This window comes from Rhipicephalus sanguineus, chromosome 4 (assembly GCF_013339695.2).
Source record: "Rhipicephalus sanguineus isolate Rsan-2018 chromosome 4, BIME_Rsan_1.4, whole genome shotgun sequence".
Classification (NCBI taxonomy): Eukaryota; Metazoa; Arthropoda; class Arachnida; order Ixodida; family Ixodidae; genus Rhipicephalus; species Rhipicephalus sanguineus.
This window is the reverse complement of record NC_051179.1, coordinates 102,376,879-102,397,607: the sequence shown is the minus strand read 5'-3', so window position 1 is coordinate 102,397,607 and position 20,729 is coordinate 102,376,879. Positions and strand designations below refer to the sequence as shown.

The 20,729-nt window shown below is 44.7% G+C and overlaps 2 protein-coding genes across 2 annotated transcripts in view; one reads left to right on the top strand and one right to left on the bottom strand.

Moving 5' to 3' along the window:
- The window catches only part of LOC119390488 (3 beta-hydroxysteroid dehydrogenase type 7), a 442,541-nt gene extending 431,648 nt beyond the window's left edge, over positions 1 to 10,893 (top strand). The window contains exon 8 of the transcript XR_007415821.1: positions 10,883 to 10,893. The gene's annotated coding sequence lies outside the window, so the exon portion shown is untranslated. The remainder of the gene's footprint in view (positions 1 to 10,882) is intronic.
- LOC119390478 (uncharacterized) overlaps positions 1 to 20,729 on the bottom strand; it is a 233,247-nt gene that overhangs the window by 164,363 nt on the left and 48,155 nt on the right.

Genomic DNA, 20,729 nt, shown 5'->3' with positions numbered 1-20,729 from the left:
GTTGTGCTTAATATGCACTTTTATTGTAACTGGCCGTGGTCCCACTACAGCAAAATATTTCTATCAAGTGAAGTCTGTGACACTTCGGTACTCAGACTGTCCCTAAAAAAAAGATAATGGAATGACGACGGCAGTGATAAAACGGAGTTCCCGCGCGCAATTTTACTTTGGGCGAACTTTGTGCAGAAACACCCGTGTGCTTAGATTTAGGTACGCTTTGAAGAACCCAGATGTTTAAAATTAATTCCGACGGCGTGCCTTACATCTTTGTCGTATACTGTCACGCAAAACGTCTTCCTTTTTTTTACATTATCTTGAGCGTTTGTGTGGAGTTGTTATAAATTGATCTAAGGCAGCGCACATGATTAGTTCGAGAAAAAAAAAAAACCCTTATTCCATAAAATAACCGACCGTGCTGCATCACTGTCGTGCACGTAATCAATCGATGAAAACTCTGTGCCAAACACTCTTACATGCGTATTCGCGCGAACAGTGCTATTGAACTCATTGCTCAGGAATACGGGCTGGTATACAAATGAAGAAGAAGTAAACTCTTGAGTAGGTTCAGGCGTGCTACAGCAGCGCGCAATACACACAACACAAGCTAAACACGTACAGAGAAACAACAAAAAAACGTCGTATAGTGCGTAAGCGCACACTATCACCCAGGGCGATCGTACGTACCTTTCATCGGCAGATTGCGCTTCTCTCACTAGTATTAGTAACGTTGGATGACCTTCGTGCATCGATTCAACATGAAGAGCGTATATCTTACCAGTAAGCTGCAATCAACGCATTTTATTCGGCCAACAATCGGCTCAAACAGCTCACAACGAAGCGCCGCCGTGTGCATTTGTATACGCGCCGCCGACCGCCTCTCCACACTAACGCGGCGACGGGTGCTGCCTCCTAAAGGTCGATCTTGCGGCGAATACCGTGTTGCATAACGCAGGTGGAAAAGGCCAAGGAAAACAGCGTCTTCAGAACTATGGCAAACTATCGGGCAGGGTTTTTTTTTTAATTTGAGTTAAACAATATGAACTAACAAGAGGCGTTCACTGAAGAAGTGAAGTGTGTAAAAGGGGCAAGTGGCCCGCAGTCAGTGCACATGCGCAGCATGAGGTTCACGTTTTCCTCTCTCTCTCTCGCAGCTTACGGTCCGACGCGACGGTTCGAGGAAAGACGTCTCTGGCTGGGCGACCAGCATCCGGCATCGGAGAGAGCGGCTTCCCGCGGTAAGTGATGGTCTCCTCGGAGCAGCGAGTGCGTCCGTCCCCGGAACGGCGACGCCCGCCAAGTTGCACCTGGCACATGACTGCACGTGCGCCATCTTGTATTCTGTTCAAAAGCTGTGTACCACAGTATACACTGTTGGAGACAAGCGCTTCTCTACCGCGCGTAGCCTTTTACCGCGCTGGCTCTGCAACAAAAACTCACAAGGTCCCTTACGCATCCGCCTCGGGTCGACTCGACGGCGAAAGTGATCTTCTTTTTGTCTTCTACGTCGATGCACCGAAACCTCCCGCGCACCCCTCCGAAAGATTCTTGCAACTACGTGGCCTTGCGTGGCCCACAGGGATTGGGGCACCTTTGACAGAGAATGGTGTCACGTGATGACGTCTCCACGTGACGTCATGTTAGGCGATGTCACAGTGACGTGATGATGACGTTACAAATTCTGGCGATCTTTGACGTCATCGTGTGATGATGATGATTTCTTACCTCACTCGTGTTGACGCCGCCGACGCGGGACGCCGGTCAGTTTTCGCGTTTCACGAGGCATCTAAGGCTATCGCCTTAATATTGGCCGATATCGATGACATCAGTGAATGCCCCCCTACGTAGTGTAAACCAGGCAGAAGTTCGGGAGAATATGTATGGAAGCTTGGAGAGAGGAAACATCTTTGAACGGGACGCGTCGCTCGAGCGAACGTTTCGACAAACAAGCGGACTGGTCACTTGCTGTCTTAGATAAGACGTGACCTCTTGTCGGAAGGTCGGCTTCAGCGACAACCCCCTGTTCAAGGATTTTTCATGTCCCATACGTAGTGTTTTGCGTTCAGCAACCCGCAGAGTCTAGTAGTTTATAGGAGACTTACAGTATAGTGTTGACAGAGCCGAGGTGTTTTCTGTCTGCAACAAGCAAAAATTCTGTCTTTAAATTAAAATGCATTAAGTCCTCTTTCTATCTCTATCTATTATGTATTCGTCATACGATGCTAAGAGACGACGAAGTTGGACGAAGGTGGATCGACGTGTTTTGTAAGTGTAGTTAGTAGTTGTGTGCACGTCGTGGGCTTGAGGCACGTCGACAACACTTAGAAGTAAATGGGCTTGCTCAGCTGCATGCGCATTGTAATAAGACCAGTGAGTGCGACTTTCGAGAGGGCTGTATATTGGTGTCGTACCCTTCGTTCGCCTGAATGATTTCAGTGTTGGTGCCGCTTTCTGGTTCAAGTACGTCGAAATGTTCGCTTGCATAGTCCCAAACATGAGGAGCATTCAATAGTGCGTGAATGCCGCGTTTTAGCGACTTTGTGGTAAACAAAAGCGAGGCTCATGCACTTTCGCGTTGTTGTTAGGCGTGTAACTGCGGCACTGTAGTTCATGATGAGGTTTAGTTGTGCTTAAGATGTACTTTTATTGTACGGTCGTGGTCCCACTACAGCAAAATATTTCTATCAAGTGAAGTCTGACACTTCGGTACTCAAACTGTCCCCTAAAAAAAAAGACGTCACGTGTGTTCACAGAACTGTGAACACACGGTTCACTTTCGTGTTATACCGATTCCTATGACGGGGGAATCAACCAGTTTTTTTTTTTTATTCTCGCTTTCCATTGGTCATCATACCATCGAACCGGAGACATTTGCCGGCAGTCGAGTAGCCAGAAATATTTTCTTACGAAGGTGGCGGGGGGTTTTCAATCACTCTTTATGCATGCTTGCGCGCGCGTTTGTGTGTCTACGTGTATACATGCAAGGCTCCTGGCCATGCATGTCTGCATTCAAGACTGAAAAACTTCGGAGGGAGGGGTTGAAACCCCTCCTCCCAACGCCCCCCTGACTACGGCAATGCCTTGCGGACAGTGTCCTCTCCCTTTGCACAGTATACCCTCCAGCGACAACGCAAGGCACCCGTCTCCAATCACAGCACACGGCATCAAATATTGGACAGCGCGCGACCACGCGAGCTGCCTGTTATAGAAGGTCCGTGCGTGGCGCGTCGCGTCTCGCGCTACGTGCCTTAGCCCCGCGATGTGGCTTAGCGCGGAGTTCAAAGCCCGAGCGGCGCCGGGAAGCTTCAAAGAACCCTTCTGGGCAGGTTCGCCAGCTCTCTCCCCAACATCGGTCGCGCATATGTGGTGAAGTGGAGCTCTGGAGCCCCCGTCCGGGGCAGAAGTGTCGGAAGGAAGGCGCGTATTTTTAGCGCTATACAGCGGTCCCGCGCGCGCCGTCGCAGAGATGGGCGCCTTGAGCGCAGCTTCAGGAGCGTGCGCAATGTGCGCGCTGTACCATATCGTAGTGAACACAGCGATTAGAGACGTGGATAAGCAGGGATAGGCAGCGAGGTTAACTAGACGTTCGTCAGGTTTGCTACCCTGCACTTAAAGGGGTACTGAACCTTTTTTCGAAGGCGAGTTTGCTCTGTCATACAAATCTCCTGTATGCAGAGACGGCTCATGAGCGAGTGTTAAACTCAGAAAATGCTGATAAGATATTTTATTTTGGTATTAAAGTCAATTCTTCCATGGCACACCTACTGACATGGAGACTAGCTTGACGTCAGATTACATTACAAATTCTGGTGACTTCATGCAGCAGTATGGCTAGTTATGATGACATTAGGTACCAAAACTTCCAAGATAGCCGCTTGTGCGTCATCAAAACTTCCAAAATGGCCGCTTGCGCGTCACCAACGGAGTCACGGTGCGGAGCGGCCGTGGAAACGTCACTATATATTGCGCGAGCACGTGACGAGAAGCTCATACCGTGTTGTGACGTCAGGGTACAGTAGGAACCGAAACTAGCTTTTAAAAAGACACTGTAATTGTTTTTTCAGGGCGTACTCGCGCTCAGCACTACCTTTTTTAGGCTCTTGGTGGCTTGACCTTTCATTTGACGCAAAAAAACTGAAAATATTCGTGTCAGTATCCCTTTAAAGGGGCCTGGGACACTTTTGCAAGTAATTAGCAAATGGCTTCTTAAAAGCCTGTTGCCTCACGAATCAACTGCCGCATAATTTTTGAGAATCCGTCAAGAACGAGCAGAGTTACAGGGATTTGTCGCACAATCGCTTTCTCTCTCCTTTCGTACCAGCGAGCGCGATGAAAGCTTCTCAGAGAGGGAGGGTATGACAAGAGAGCAAGTATCTACGCCCGTTCGTGAGCGCGCGTCATGACCTTGGGCACCTTTTTTTTTTTTCTTCGATCGCGCGGTTTACTTTCAGTGTGATCGCGAGGGAGCGCGCGGGCACGTCGCGGCATCCCTCGGCGGCCGCTATAACTACGCAGCTCACGATGCCCAAATCGGCCAATGGGCGTGGACTATGGGTTTATGGCGCGGAGATTTGCGTTTATGGCATTATTTGCCGAGAGAAGAGGGGACGATTTCTGCCGGACTTTGATAATTAATTGTAAATTCCAGGCCGTGTGCTGCGCTGCAATGTTTGACTCGCATGTTTTGAGGAGCCTCTACTACCGATCGGCAGCGTTTTCTGATCATGCTGAAAAGGTGTTGCAGTGCCCCTTTAATGAACGGATATATGGGGCGAAAAGTGAGGTATAATAGGAGAGATTAAACTAGCTTGTTATGCGGTAATCTGGCGCACTATAGTGTTTCACATCGCGGCGCAAGAGAAATCACTTTTCTAAAAAGTCAGTTTTTGTTTTGTAAACGCTCACTTCTCGAGGGAAAAGTAATGCATATTGTTTTGACCCTACCGCACAGCTTCGTGTGCGCCTTCATACCGCTTGCGGGACATACCCATCGAGCTTCCGTCCAATATTGCAGCTCAGCACGCGATAACATCCACTATCTATCTATCTATCTATCTATCTATCTATCTATCTATCTATCTATCTATCTATCTATCTATCTATCTATCTATCTATCTATCTATCTATCTATCTATCTATCTATCTATCTATCTATCTATCTATCTATCTATCTGTCTGTCTGTCTGTCTGTCTGTCTGTCTGTCTGTCTGTCTGTCTGTCTGTCTGTCTGTCTGTCTGTCTGTCTGTCTGTCTGTCTGTCTGTCTGTCTGTCTGTCTGTCTGTCTGTCTGTCTGACAACATAGACGTGCTCACCGCCTTCGTAGCACACACGGTGGTTACGCATGTGTTCCTATTTTGCCGCATCTTTTGATTACCTTGCTTGCAATATACAGACACCACCTTGACCCTCTCAAAATAAGCACATCGTGAGACGCTTCCTTCGAGTCTATGCCGGGCTTGTCCAATCCGTGAGAGTTCAAGGATCTATTCGCCGGAAAGCTGCTCCGCACGTGTCCCACACTGGGTGTGTATATTATACACGTGTGCGGACAGACACATGGCGAGTCTTTCGGGTTGTGGCAGCGACTCGAACCCGTGTATAGAACCAATTCTTATATACCGTATAACCGGGTTATATCGCACAGCCGGTAACCTATACGCGCTCGGTTTATAGGGGCGGTTGCACTTAGTCGAGTGAATGGCGTGCACTGACATTAAATGAAGCAATGACTCGAGCAAACTCGCACAGTAATCGACCTTCGCTCGCGCCGCTTCGCTGCTTCTGGCCCCCACTTGTCTACCGTATTTCCTCTTACGCGGGCTATTGGCCACAAGGTCATATACGTTGTGAAAGTAAGCTCAAATACAAACATAACATAAATGCTTTCTACGCAGTCGATCACAATGTTTTCGAGGCTGTCCTTGCCCTTATGAAAATGAACTTTGCGAGTCTAATGTGCAACTAATGCACACCTAATGTGTCATTAGATTGACATTAGACCTGCAAAGCCTAATGTCCTTTAGCATCACGTGTGCATCAGACACTCAAATGACAATATGCACCAGAATTTCTGATGACAGAAGTACGCAGATTTTCCAATGCGTATCCTAATGCCAAACCACATTACAGCTAAGAAATATATATTAAGCGTTCATCACCACTAAAAATTAAATATTCTAGTACTAATCGTAACAATTGCGAGGATTTTACATCCCAAAACCACGATACGACAGTGGCGTAGCCAGGGGATGGCACATCGGGCCCGTGCCCCAACCACCCTCCCCCTCCCCACCCCTCGAAAGTTTTTTTGTCCTGGCATACAGAGCCCAAAATGACATTCGACCACATCTGCCTGCCCGGCCCCCACTTCAGATCAAGGAGGCGCACCTCCCCCCCCCCCCCAAAAAAAAAGAAGAAAACAATTTCTGCCTACGCCCCTGCGATACGATTATGAGGCACGTCGTAGTGGAGGGCTCCGAAAATTTCGACCACTTGGGATTCTTTAACATGCACCTTAATCTAATTCAATTTCTTACAGATCTCAACATTCACGTTTTGTCTTTGAGAAATCTCAAACGCCAAACAGTTTGTATTGCAATAAATATTTCAATCATGTTTCAGTAGGAGATATAACATTGAGCACTAATAAGCATTGAGCACCTCAAGCACAAATAATAATAATAATAATAATAATAATAATAATAATAATAATAATAATAATAATAATAATAATAATAATAATAATGCTGGGATATTCCGTGCCAAAAGCACGATGTGGAGGCACGCTCTAATAGGGCATTCCGGATTAATTTCGACCGCCTTGGGCGGATAAAACTTCAATATATATATATATATATATATATATATATTGAAGTTTTATCCGCCGGATATATTGAAGCGTTTACTAATTAACTAATTTTCATAGTGTTGCTCGCGTGCGGTGATGCGATACCCCGAACAGTTACACAGAAGTGTAGGTTTTCCATTTGCCCGGAGGATGGGGGGTTGGATTAATAGAACTGCAGTGCACTGTAATAGAACTGCGGACACTGAGGGAAGCATGAGAGATGAATCAGTCGGATCGTTGCAGTCAGAATTTGGAAGTGTATCATCAGCTACACGTTTTCAACAAAAATACGCCTGGGAGCAGTGGCTACCAACGTAGCCTCCCCCACCCCCCACCCCATTCTTCATTCCCCGTCGGCAAGTTCCGGCGAGCGGGGTACAGGGGGTGGGGGGGGCGCCCATGCCTTTCATCCCGCAGCTGACGCTTCTGTTTCCTGTTACGCAGAGAAAGTAGAGGAATGGGCACCTGGTCAGATACACCCTTTCTCTTTTATTGTGCAGGAATGCATGCTATTCATACCTATCTACACACGTGCAAAGCCTCCAACCCTGAAACAAATCTGTGTTCGGCGCTTGTAGTACGCAAAAGCATTGCCTTTGAGATCTGTACTAGGGTGGTTAGAATCCAGCCACCATCTTGCAGGGACTCAGTGATGACCGTCGCCTCGAGCGTGAGCAAAACTTTCTCTAATATGCCAAGAACAAAAAGTATAGTTTGAAAACTAAATACAAACAGTGATCAAATAGTGCAACCACACCTAAACTTGTGTGCAAAGCCATAAATACATTTAATTTTCAATACAAAAATTTCCTGTATGATAACACGACACTGCTGCCACCTATATTTTCTTTTTAGTCGAGCCTGTTAGTCGGCAGTTGCAACAGGCCTCGTTGTACTACAGGTGCTTCCCGCGAGCACATGTGCTCCGCAGTGACATATTTACCGTGTTGATAGATATTGTGTGCGTTTATTGTGTGCTTATCGTACTTGACATTCGTCGACTGGATATTTTGCGCGTTTCGGAACGTCCTCCCGCAAGTGGGGGATGATGCATCGTCGTTCGTCGCCACTCGGAACAGCCTCATCGGACGCGCAGCTTTGTCTCCGCGCTCATAAGTGCTTTCTTGCTTCGTTTATCGATTACTCACGTTAATCGCGTGATTCAATATCGAGTGTACCTCCAAAGACAATCCACTTCCCAGTGTTGTGACAAGCGGCGACCGCGGTTGTACGGGAGCGGAAGCGTGAGCCTTTTGACGAGCGACTGTGAAGAATGCAAAGCCAGTGCCAAACTTCGGTAAGTTGAAGAAAGTCGCTGAACTAAGTAACTTGGTTATTCATTGCGTGGTGCTGTTGTGCAGGAACCGATAGCCCGGGCGGCGTGTTGGCACAGCGAGGATAATGAACGAGAGACCCGATAGACAGGTATGTTTGGTGCTTTGAGCGCACTTGTATTTACATCACCGTAAAAGCCGGTCGCCGATTGCGTTGATTACATGTTTGAAGGATGCGCGTTGCGGCTGCGCGATCCTATCCTTCGATCATGCAAGCCTCGTGTCATTGCGCTTTTATTCCTTGGATGTTTACTGCACGAGATCATCGCTTGAGAGTATTTATACAATCCTTTGTCGCCGTGAAGAAGTGTCTGCCTTTAAACATACGGGTCGTCCCTTAGCGTTTTCACGGTGGTGATACGAGAGGAGTTGACCAAACTCGGTAATAATGCGCAAAAGTGTCGCAACAGTGCGCACGTAGATAGAAAAACACACGGCCCTGTCACGCACACGCGATGATGGATATGTTTTTGTGGTTGCGTTCCCGAGTCCTTTTGTCGGAAATCCATGTAATTGCTCCGTGGTTAGGATTTCAACGTAGCTGCATCATAAATGTTTTAAGGGAGCTCACTTGAAGTAAATGTATTTGAGTGAATTACGTTATGTACTGGTACTAAGTGTACACTCCAACAGCTGCGTGCTTCATTTGAAGAAGCACATGTTTATATGAAATAATGTTAGTAGAAGAATATGTAAATTCGATTAAGTTAAGCTAACTCATGCCACTCTTTGGTGCAGTATTTGTGTTTGAGAAAAGTGCGTGAACTTCTTTTCTGCCATTATATATTTTTTCTTTGCTGCTGGAAGCACACCAGCTTCTCCATCACGAATAATTTAGACTGTGCTCATGTTGTGAGAATGTTGCTTGATTGTGGGTTGGTTTAAGTCATTGTATTTTCACGCTTTCCTTTTTACATCAGCATGGTACCGATATTGCCCTCTTATTGTATGAGGATGCATAACCAAGGTGTAGTATTCAGTGATTTAGTATTTATTTAGCTTTGTAAGGTCATGAATTAAAAGAAAGAGATCTAAATTCTTATATATTCATATGTTTCCAGAAGTTCTCAGAAAGTTGCAGAACGTTATTGGTTTTGTGAAGGGCTTACATAACTAAAAAAAATCAGATAGCTCAAGTGAACAAGACACGCTAAATGTGAATTCGCTTTAGAGTACCAAAAATGTGTTTCCTAAATTGACGCAATACGTATGTATGGCTTGTTCCCACCTTGCACCATGCGCTCATGCACCACGCACTCTTTGCAAATGTTTTTGTCATGTGGATCACCCATATGCATGTTCTGGGTCATGCTTATTACGTACATGTGTGAATGTTGGACATGCAGTGCCACTCTTTCGATAGTCTGCAAGAAGTGGCTAGTCCACTAATACCTGTTCTGATTGTGCCCTGATCCCTTCTTTCAAGGATCAACTTTTTTAATGTATCGATATACACTTGCCTGAAGACATGTTTGGTACTCGCTGTGTGTGGTAGGGTTTGTTTTGTGTGAAAATAATCTTTTGTGGTATCTGTCATGTATGGATCAGCGATGACAGCTGTTCACGGCACCGACACAGAGGACAGATTGCAGTGCAAGATAGGAGCGGTCTTCCTGCAAGCCCAGACAAGCCATATTGAGTGGTAGGAATCTCTTTTTATCACTACAATGGGACAGTTTTGACACGTAGCACATATTGAAATATAGCATATACTGGCCCTTAGCTTAGGTGTGGGAAACCTACTTCCTGCAATTTAGTGCAGTGCATATTATTTAGTTTGTATCCGTTGAACATGAAGCATAGAATATTTTGTATTATTTAGTTTGTAATCCTTGAACATGGAATGACGCCAGAGCCAACGTTTTGACACTTGAAGTTGTCTTCATGAAGGGAGCAACTGGTGCTTCTTGACGTTGCTGTCTTGACGAAGGCAAGTCTACTTGTTGAAAAGTTGGCTGCAGCGACATAACCTCTTTGAGGACGTTTTGTCTCTTCAAGCGTCCTCCATCTTCCACCGAACATCTGTTTTGTTTGGATTGCCATGAAACTGTGCGGGGAAATCTTACTTATAATCATGTTGTTATGTGTATTGTTGCGATGCTAGCTTTTACCTTCAGAATTTTCGAGGGCTATTGCAAAATAACATTGAGAAAGAAATGAAATCTGAAGCCACAATAGACAATGCAAGAAGTTTTGTAGCGCTGATATAGGTTTTCATGCTCCCCATTGGTTGCAGGAAGGTAGCATCTTGAAAAATCCTAAAATTTTGTCAGTTTTCTGTGTAAATCACAGAAATGAAAAAGAAGACAGTGTCATAATTATGGAACTCTGTTTGCTAACTATAAAAATACAAGTATTGCATTGTTCAAGAAATCAGTGGATTTCTAGTGATTTTTTTTTTTGCCATGTAGTTTGGAGCAGAGTGAGAAAACTTTAAAAAAAAAATGTTATCAAGGGTTGATATCTGGCCTTCATGGTAAGACATCCTTAGGTTTAGCATAGAGACCTGTGAAGATGGCACAAGAAGGAGAAACATGCACAGGTGCTAAATTTCAACAATTACTTATTTGCACGTGGATCACACTTACTTATGCATTGAACAAAAAGAAAACAAAAACTCAGGCATGGACAGGCACAGCTGCACGAAAGAAAAATTGTTCTTTCTTTGTTAAAGATAGTGATGGCACACTAACACAATCTCAGCTAACATTAATAATAGTTGCTGATTCAATGATCAATGTTTGTCAATGTGCCTATGCACAATGAAACTCTCATCAAAGTGTAAAGCAAAGTTGTGCTCCAATGTGTAGCTGACCAGTCATCGCTGCCTTTCTTTACGTTGTTTCAGCGTTCCCTGAGCCTTTTTTTTTTGAGACACTACCTCATTTGCCCTACATAACGCTTACCACATGATAGGGGTATCTGGTAAACGGCGCCTTCTTTGCAGGGCACGTAATGTGTCCTGTGATTCTTAATGCAGCCAGGCGTCCTTGTGAGTATCTGGGTTGCTGCTTTTGCTTAGCTTAGAATCCTGATTTGAGGCCATGAGCACAATGTTGATGTTTACCCAAGCACCAACCGTTTTTATGTTGACGGATATCCTGTGCAAATATGGCATAGTGGCAAAAATTCGTCGTCCATCAAGATTAGTCTTTTTTTTTTTTTTGCCTGGCAAATGCAAGGTGGTTTTCTGAGTAGGGCTTCTGCAACCGGTACAGAAACAGGGGCAGGATATCCTGCTGGCATCCGGTGAGTTCTTGAAATTTAGGCTCATTCAAAAGAAATGGGAACAGGATTTTTTAGTGCAATATACAAGCACAGGGGTTTTAAGATATGAGGATGACTACCTCTTTCTTTATAGATTACCACAAAGGTTCTGTCGAATCTGAAGCCACTAACATCGTAACACTTGCACGTGATTACTTACACCCAATGGTGCTTACCCTCGAGCATCGGGCGAGTATTGTACTATCAGGTTCCTGAATGTACGATTTAATATGCATAAAAACTGCATGTGCTAGTCATACGAACTGAGGGGAAACAAGCCATTCTTACCTTTTAGTTCCTCCCACTAAATAATGGTAAAAAGGTGCATTGTCTGACACTGCCTCGATAACGCCTTAAAAAGTCCTGTTCCCATTTCTTGTGGACGAGCCTTAATTATATCCTGCTTGTGGATGCAAGCAGGATATCCTGCTCCCCTTTCTGTACCGGTTGCAGAAGCCCTACTCAGAAAACCACCTTACAGTTGCTAGGCCAAAACAACGCCGAATCTTGATCGCCGAAATATGTTTCTGCTATGCCACATCTGCACAGGATATCCGACAGCATAAACATGGTTGGTGCTAAGACAAACATCAGCGTTGTGATCCCGGTTTCAAATAAGCATACTAAACTATGCAAAAGCACCAACCCATGCAGTTGCTCAAAGGAGGCTTGGCTGGAATAAGAATCGCAGGACACGTACGTTACATGCTTTGCAAAGAAGGCATCGTTTATGAGATACCCCTATTATGGGGTAAGCATTATCTAGGGAAAATGGGCCATTGTCTCAAAGGAAGGCTCAGGGAACACTGCAACAATGCAAAAAGAGGCAGCAGTTGCCGGTTAGCCACACAGTGATAACACTATACTGTACATTGGATTGATTATTGAATCAGCAACTATTCATTATCTTTGCCAAGATTGTGTTAGTGTGCCGTCACTATATTTAACAAACAAAGAACTATTTTTCCTGGATGCAGCTGTGCCTGCACATGCCTGAGTTTTTCTTTCCTTAAAATTATAAATATGTATGATCTGAGTCCAAATAAATTACTTGAAAGTTAGCACCTTTGTGTGTCCCTCCTCGTCCTGCCTTCACATGTCTCTACGATAAGTATTAACGTTTCAGTATTATGTGTAACCACAAGTTCTTGCATAGATGACGTCATCTACAGGCATTGACAAACAGCAAAAGGAGGCAATGAAACATATATTCTACCGCTATGTTATGAAGTGATGCAACATTGAAAATTGACTTTCATGCAAAGCTGTAGGCCACACTTTCATAGCGTATTCCATTGCTCTATTTTTCTATGTTGTGGGCCTTAATAGTCTCTGTTCTGACCTTACTGCTATGTACAGGTATATGGTGTTTTTATAGGTTGTGGTGCAACCATGTTTTAAGCAATGTCGTGCAACATGGGAGTACCCATTTCCTTCTAACAAAGCATTGTTGTCAGATGATCGATAAGCCTGAGAGTTTGATAATCTGAATCGGAGATAGCCTTCATTAGAAGGCATCGGATACTCATATGTTTCATCACATTTTTTGGAACATTATCACCCACAATCTATAAAGATACCAGGAATCTGTGTATATCGCACAGTTCACGACACAGGTTGAGGCCTACCACAGAAAGAGAAGTGTAATGCACTGTGTGATGGTGCCTTGAATAACCTTGTTTGACAGGGAGCTTTAATTGTCGAATGAATTCATACTATTGTGGAAGGGTGTACATTTTAGCAATACTTGTAACTGGGCATTTTGGTACATACTCAGGAGGGAACAGGAGCGCGAGCTAATACACGGACAATGCTCCTCTCTTCTTTCTGTGTCGGTGTCTTAGCTCGTGATCCTCTTTCCCCCTGGGTGTACGTTTGATTATTCCATTTTGCTGTTTGCACATGCACTGTAGATGATGTTATCTCTGTGCGAACACTTGGGTTCAGATGATATTTTAAGCGTCTGCGTGATTTCTAAAAAAGGTTAGTTTTGAGTTTAGCTCTGCTATGTGCTCTTTCCTTGAGTAGCTGTGCTATCCTGTCAAGATGTTCAACAAGTACCGACGCACTCCAATGTGGATTCTTCTGTTTTTCTAAAAGACAAGTGATCAATTTCATAACTATGCAATATTTGCTAGCTAACATTGTAAATGTGTACTTTAAAGCATGGAACCGGGAAAAAATATTTCCATTTTCATAAAACTTTTGTCGCCTCTTCAAGGTGCATAATGAACGTACCTTTAGCTATCGAATAATATGCAAAAGTCACCAGGGGTAATAATACAAAAATGCTTTGGCTCGCTTTCCCTAATGCCTTGTTTTCAAATTTTTTGTAGAAATGACCCATAACTTGTTACAGCATGCATATCGGTAAAATATATTGTAGGTTCTTACAGAACCCACCATTTCATCATTCTTTTCACTAGAATTTAGCATTTCTCCTAGCTGTTTTACCAAGACTCAGCTCCACATTCCACTTTTCTATTGCTCAGATTCACCTTGCACAAGCTGAGCATGAGCTACAAGTTGTTCTGTGATAGTTTTGTTTAAAACAAAGGAGGTGGAATAGGCTCACTGATGCATGCAGCAGTCATGCATGGAGTACCATTTGAGATGCGAAAGGACGTTATTATGAAATGTTACATCAAAGAAGCTAACAGAGCTAATTGGTCTGTCTATAATAGCTGGCCAATCTACGAAACCACAGCCCTCTGAAGTGATATATAGTGGTTTGTTTTCTTATGTTTTTGATCAAAGCAGCATGAAGCCAAGGCTATGTAGTTGGACATTGATACAGATGGATTATTCAGTTAAAATGGTAAAAATTATACCACTGTTCTGAAAAAAAGGCATTAATCATAAATTGCAACATCTGTTCACATGCTGCCCTAAGCTGTATGCTTCAGTGCCAAGCTAATATTAACACTCTCTCTTGCAGGTTTCAAATACAGCAACTGTACCACCACGACAGTGCAGCACAAGAGACCCTATCGTCAGTGCTGAGTCAGAAATTAAATAGAAAAGCGCTTTCTTCTGAAATCTTTCGCCTGTTCTTATTTCGTTTGTTTGCGATTGCAAAAGAGCTCTTTCGTAGGAAATACAAAATTTAACTAACTAGCCCCATTTATTGTCCTATAGAAACTAAATAGGTTGACAATTTAGCGCTCGTTTACAAATGCGTGTATCATAGACCTGCAAGATTATTGACTGGCTTTGAAAGACTGTTACGTGTAAAGAACAATGGTGATCTAGTCATTGCTGATGCTGGCGTTTATGTGACAATCGTCTAAAGCATACACACTTTTGTATTGTTAACCACAAAAATATTTATTGACCTGTGTGCAGCAAACATGCTGTTGCTGGCATAAGGCCTAGGTCTGCAATATGGTGTTTAATGTCAACCTAATGCATATGTTCAATTGCGTTTCACTAGACAACGGCCATTAGAAACTCACGCATTAGGACTCCATAGACTAACGCTAGACAATGGTCATCGGAAACTCTAACGTCATGACTCTATAGACTAACGGTGGCCAATTACTATTAGACTCGCATTAGGTGTGCATTAGAAAGCGCATTAGACTGGCATTAGACAGTATAATGATTCTTATGTCTAAAGACATTAGTCTGTCTATTAATACACATTAAATTTTTTCATAAGGGTGTGAACAAGTTTCTTTGGTCAGTGAACCTGCTCGATCGCGCTCCGATGCGCTTGAAGTTGTGGCGGAAACTGTTGTGTGGCGGCATCTGTTGTGGCGTCAACTTGTGTACAGATGTGTGAAACAGTGGCATGCAATAGATGGTTGTGCTACCGTGCTAAGACGTAAAAAAATTGGGGGACGCTTAAGCTTCGCCTTTAAGAGTTGAACGCGATACCAATATCCGGCCCCATCCTCATCGTGCTCTATTTCGCTTGTCATTATGTTTAGTCGCCCAGTCTCTCTCTCTCTTTCACACACACACACACACACACACACACACACACACACACACACACTCGACATACCTATAGTAAAGGTAAAGGTTTCCGCCCTCTTCAACAGCATTCTTATGACAACAGCTAGTGTACCCGCTACGTGTGTGTAAGAGAATGCGCGCACTAATGTGTATGCCCTTTGTAATGGGTGGCATGCTTAAACCACCAGCAATTATGCGCGTGATTCTTTTTCGAAGTTGCGATATGCACCCACTACGTGTCCGTAAGGGAATACGCGCAGTAATGTGTGTGCCTTTTGTAATGGGTGGCCGGCTTTAAACCACCAACTCGTTATGCAGTTCACATGGTGTGACGCCCGATGAAATATACGCGTGTACCTCGTTTTACTGCGATATTATATCTCGTACTGTGACACCTGTATACAGGACGCGTATGTTTGTGAAGCATTAAAGTTAATTTCAGTGCAGTTCCAAGCAATGGAGTGGCTCTTTGTCTACTAGAACACATGTTTGCCACGCAGACGGCCTGGGTTCGATTCTCACTTGAACCTAAGATATTTATTATTTATTTTTTCGGTCATGGACAAGATGATGATTTTATTGCGATAGCAATCATATGGACATTCTCGGCTGGATTTTGCCTTCGCCGTCGCCGCCGTCATGCATTGTATATGTATAAGTATGTGTATGTATATATATATATATATATATCAAAGTTCCAAAGAAAAATAATTCAGAAAAATGTTTCCGAGGCGCGGAATCGAACCAGCGACCTCTCGTTCCGCAGCGCGTGGCGCTAACCACTACGCCAGAAAGCGCAGATCCTCCATGCAGCTAAAGGCGAGCGTTATATACACCCTTTACCGCCTGCAGGACTCATAGACGGCAGACGCTTATAAGCGTTTCTTCATTACCAGCGAGATGGCGCGAGGAGCGCGACGGGCGGATTTAAAAGTCGTCGGCGTGCTCGCTCGCTTCTTCTTATATTTGCGCACGGAGAACCTTGCCCTTCCACTGTCTGCTCGCGCGGTTTTCTCGTGGTGAGGGGAAGAGGGATGTTTCGAGCTTTCACCGTGATGTCCGCGCTCATGTTACGGAGCGTACGAAAGTCACTCGAGCTGAAGGGACGCCGCTAAACGAACAAACAGAAGATGAGCGCGAACTATCAAGTGTCACTGCTCGACACTTGAAGCACGCCAGTTTCCTTCGCTGCTTCGGCCGTCTTTGCAACAGGAGCGCTGTTCGAACTAAGATTATCCATTGGCGAGCCTCACTTCGTATAGCATTAGTTTCTTGCTAACGCATTCATTGCTTCGCCCTTGCGACGAAAAATGTGACTTTTCTTTTTCGCTCACAACCAGCGACGCCGACACCGACAACGACGTCGGAATTTCTGCGGAACGAGCTCTTTAACGCTATCGCGTTAATACTGGCAAGAAGCGCTGCCTGTTTCGATTATCTGTTTTGTCCTTTGCTTCGTTTTGGTTTAAAGCACCGCCCTGAGCGCGCGATTACATCCCCGGTCCATCTGAGTGGATGCTCGAAAATTACGGGCGCGCGGTTATCTTTCGTATAGGCTCATTGAATTGTTTTTGTGTCTGTCATCAACTGTTGCTAATGATGCTATGCAAAGTTTTGTGTCTGTTTTTCCCCGTTAAGTGCTTCCGCTTTTCACTGTATAGTTTCTTAACGATATTCACAGCCCCATTGAACAGTGCTTGCGTGGTAGGGCCATTGTCAGGCAGTTAATCTGCCTTTAGCCGTACCGTCTCTTGACATATAACATGTTGAAAAACAATAAAAATAAAACGAAATGAAATGGCTAAGATGAGTGTTTGGGCATGTCGGTAAGACGTGAATAAATCATTTAGTACAACAAGACGAGGTCGAAAGGCGCATGCGTCTTTTGTCTCTTTGTTCCCGTAACGTATGTACTTCTACAGCTCTCTAAAACGGCATTCGTCCGTGCACATAAACTTTTACGAAGCCAACACGAGACGAGTACGATCGTTATACGAACGAATCGTCGCGCAGTCTCGTTACGAGGCGACAGTCGCGCCCCGCGGGACAACATATCTATGACTCTCGTCTTTCTTACACGAGCTCCTTCCCGTCATACAACGCGTTCTTCTCTCGTGACCTGTCCTCCAACCAGGGCGGCCACCCCGGTCGCGACCAGATCGTATTTCTCTCTCGAGGTTGACACGGGCGTTGAGCAACGTCATAACGTTACACCACCACGCCGCCGTCACACGCACACACAGACACGGCGCATTCCAGCTCGCTCTTCCATTCGAGAGTTGTTCATTGGCGGCGGCCACCTTTTTCTGAAGCCTCCCATTATCGTCTCTCGCCTTCGTTCCCGGCTCGCATTCATTCGTCTCACGGCAGCACACCTGCGGCTGTATATAAGTGCGACAAGGGGGCAGAATAGCGGCGCACCGCGCTGGCAGCACACGCGGTGACAACGGTGCATGTCCCATGCCGCAATACTCCCCACCACCACCATCATCTCGCTCCTTAACGAGCTCTCCGCAGTCGTAGCGAGGTGGTGTCCTCCCTCCCTCTCTCTCTCTGATCGAGAGGCGGTTCTTCTCCCGGAAGTGTGGCCTTCGTCATGAGTTGATGGAGGTGGAGCGATGGAGGGTCATGTGTGTTTCGGTAGATATGGTAGTTGGGTGCACCGGTGGCTGCGCTGCAATCGATGGAAACAAACAGGGCGTAAAACGTTTAGATAGATAGATAGATAGATAGATAGATAGATAGATAGATAGATAGATAGATAGATAGATAGATAGATAGATAGATAGATAGATAGATAGATAGATAGATAGATAGATAGATAGATAGATAGATAGATAGATAGATAGATAGATAGATAGATAGATAGATAGATAGATAGATAGATAGATAGATAGATAGATAGATAGATAGATAGATAGATAGATAGATAGATAGATAGATAGATAGATGAGATAGATAGATATATGAGATAGATAGATAGATAGATAGATAGTAATAGATTATAGATAGATAGATAGATAGATAGATAGATAGATAGAAGGCACTGCAAGCGTTATGCACCTCACCTGGTTTTCCAGTCTCCGTGATTGGCCCACTTTTGACAAGATAATGTAACAACGCCGAGCGCCCGCCGGTCTACTGACGGCAGCGGATACCTATCTGCGGTATGATGCAACTTCAAGACAAAAACGCGTTCCCGTAACTACGGTCGATTCGCAGGAAATCTGAATTTCCTAGTCAGCGAACGTAACTATGACACGCCAGCAAGGAGGTTAAAAATTTTTTTTGAACCTCCTTGCACCATAGAGTTTACTAAAATTAACTAGAGGGGATCCCGGCGCTGCGATCGTTCAGCCACCATGGGAATGATGGGTAGTACATAAATTTGCCTAGTCTTCGTACTTGCGGGCTTCGAACGCACTTGTGGCTTTGTTTATTGCTGTGTTTTGTTTTTCTTTCGGATAAAAGAATGGATCGAAAAACGCGACAATGCCGAACGCGACAACGCCGAACGCGACATGCAGCGGACACCGGCGTTGCCGCCGACCAGCTCGGTTGCTATAGCAACGGTGCAGAAAGCATTTTCTCGCTAAGTTGCGTCCACTCTTCCCGCCGATAGATGCCCGCTGCTGACCCCGGACCAACGGACGCGCGTCGTTGTCACTTTATCTGGTCAAACGCGCCTTGCAAGCGAGCCGAGGTGCCCCACCTAAAGAGTACATATCTTACATCGTGCTCCTGGTGTTGACGCTGACGACGACCAATTTTCGCCTTTGATGAGGCACCTAAGGCTTTTGCCTTAATAACGAGGAATGTGCTTACAGTAATGTTGAACGATTTGACATACTGGGCACCCTGCTGTAAGATGAGCTGTATACAACAGCCCCTACTACGCTGCGATAGGGTGATTCCTTGTGTCAAGAACAAATCATTGATTTAAGGTGCTATGCGCACCTACTATGTGTTCAGCCTGAAAATCATGGTAGCGACAACGCTAATTCGTACGTATCTCTATGGTTCATCTACTGGAGCCGTGGCCCCTTCTGGATGCCACTCTGCGAAGGCATCATATATGTTATGGGTGCATTGCTCGATTTGGTTATCATTTCGTGTAGAATGATTATTCGATTTGGCTTTGTCAAGGTTTCCAGGGTAATTTTAACCGTTGAACTATGACTGTTATCAGATAATCTTAATGTCCCAGGCAGAAAAATCATGCGTGGCTTTAAGTGACTTAACGACGTTAACACCAAGGGACCGTGGAGCTGAGGGGTAGGCTCAGCGATGGAGTGCAAAGTAGTGCAAAGCTAGGTGTATACCCTGGTGTACAGACCCCTGGTGTACAGTATAGAGGGGCCTTAGTCGCGGTCCTGAATGCCACGTGATGCCCTTCCCCCTCTCCCCCTTTCATCTCTCACTCTGTCATATTCCGTTCCTCTTTCGCTCTCTCCCTCTCTGCATGCCACCGCGGGCGTCCAATTAACCGGCCGTCTTTTTCCCATGCACCCGGGTCATGCTGTCGCGCTCGACTTCCCGGAGCAGTTGCCTAAGCGAGCGGCACTCGCTGTCGCTACGTTTATGCGGAAGCAGTGTCGCAATGTTAACGAACTGGCGCTATACATAGCGTTTCCTTTTTTTTTTTTAATCCTCGCTTTGCGCTCATAGCGGATGAAGCCCCCCCCCACACCCTCTAATTTTTTGGAACTACTTAAAGACCGTATTTCGTTAAGAATGTGTGGATGATTCGCAGAAATATTTGGATAATTTGCCATATTTAGCACGCTGTAGTTGAAAGAAAGCAATTTTTTTCGCGGTGACTTTGTCTGACAGCATGAAAATGAGGATGAAGCTTTCTTGTTTCTCATAAGAGAAATTAAAATGAAACTGTTTGTGACAGCGCAGAAACTGGAATGGAACTGTTTTTGACAGCATAAAAATTGGAACGACACTGTTTTTGACAGCACGGAAATTGGAATGAGGCGTCTCTTCATAAAACGTTACATGGCTTACTTACTTTTTATTTATTTTTTTCACATTTTTTAGGGCATTCGTTTTTTTTGAAACAAAGATTCTTTATAATCACTTATTTCGTCATTGAAAGAAATGTGACTCACATGTGAGCGTTTCGATGTACCCAGTTGCGGGTTCTCATCACAATAAATGACTCGGCATTACCGCTACAAACAAGATATTTAATTAATGACTTTTTATTTCTGAATCGATATAAGGCATGATACAAAAAGCTGTTCACCGGTCGAGATAAGCAAGAAGACGTTGAAAGTATCGGTGGCAAGAAATGCAGGAAATAGATGAAGAAAGA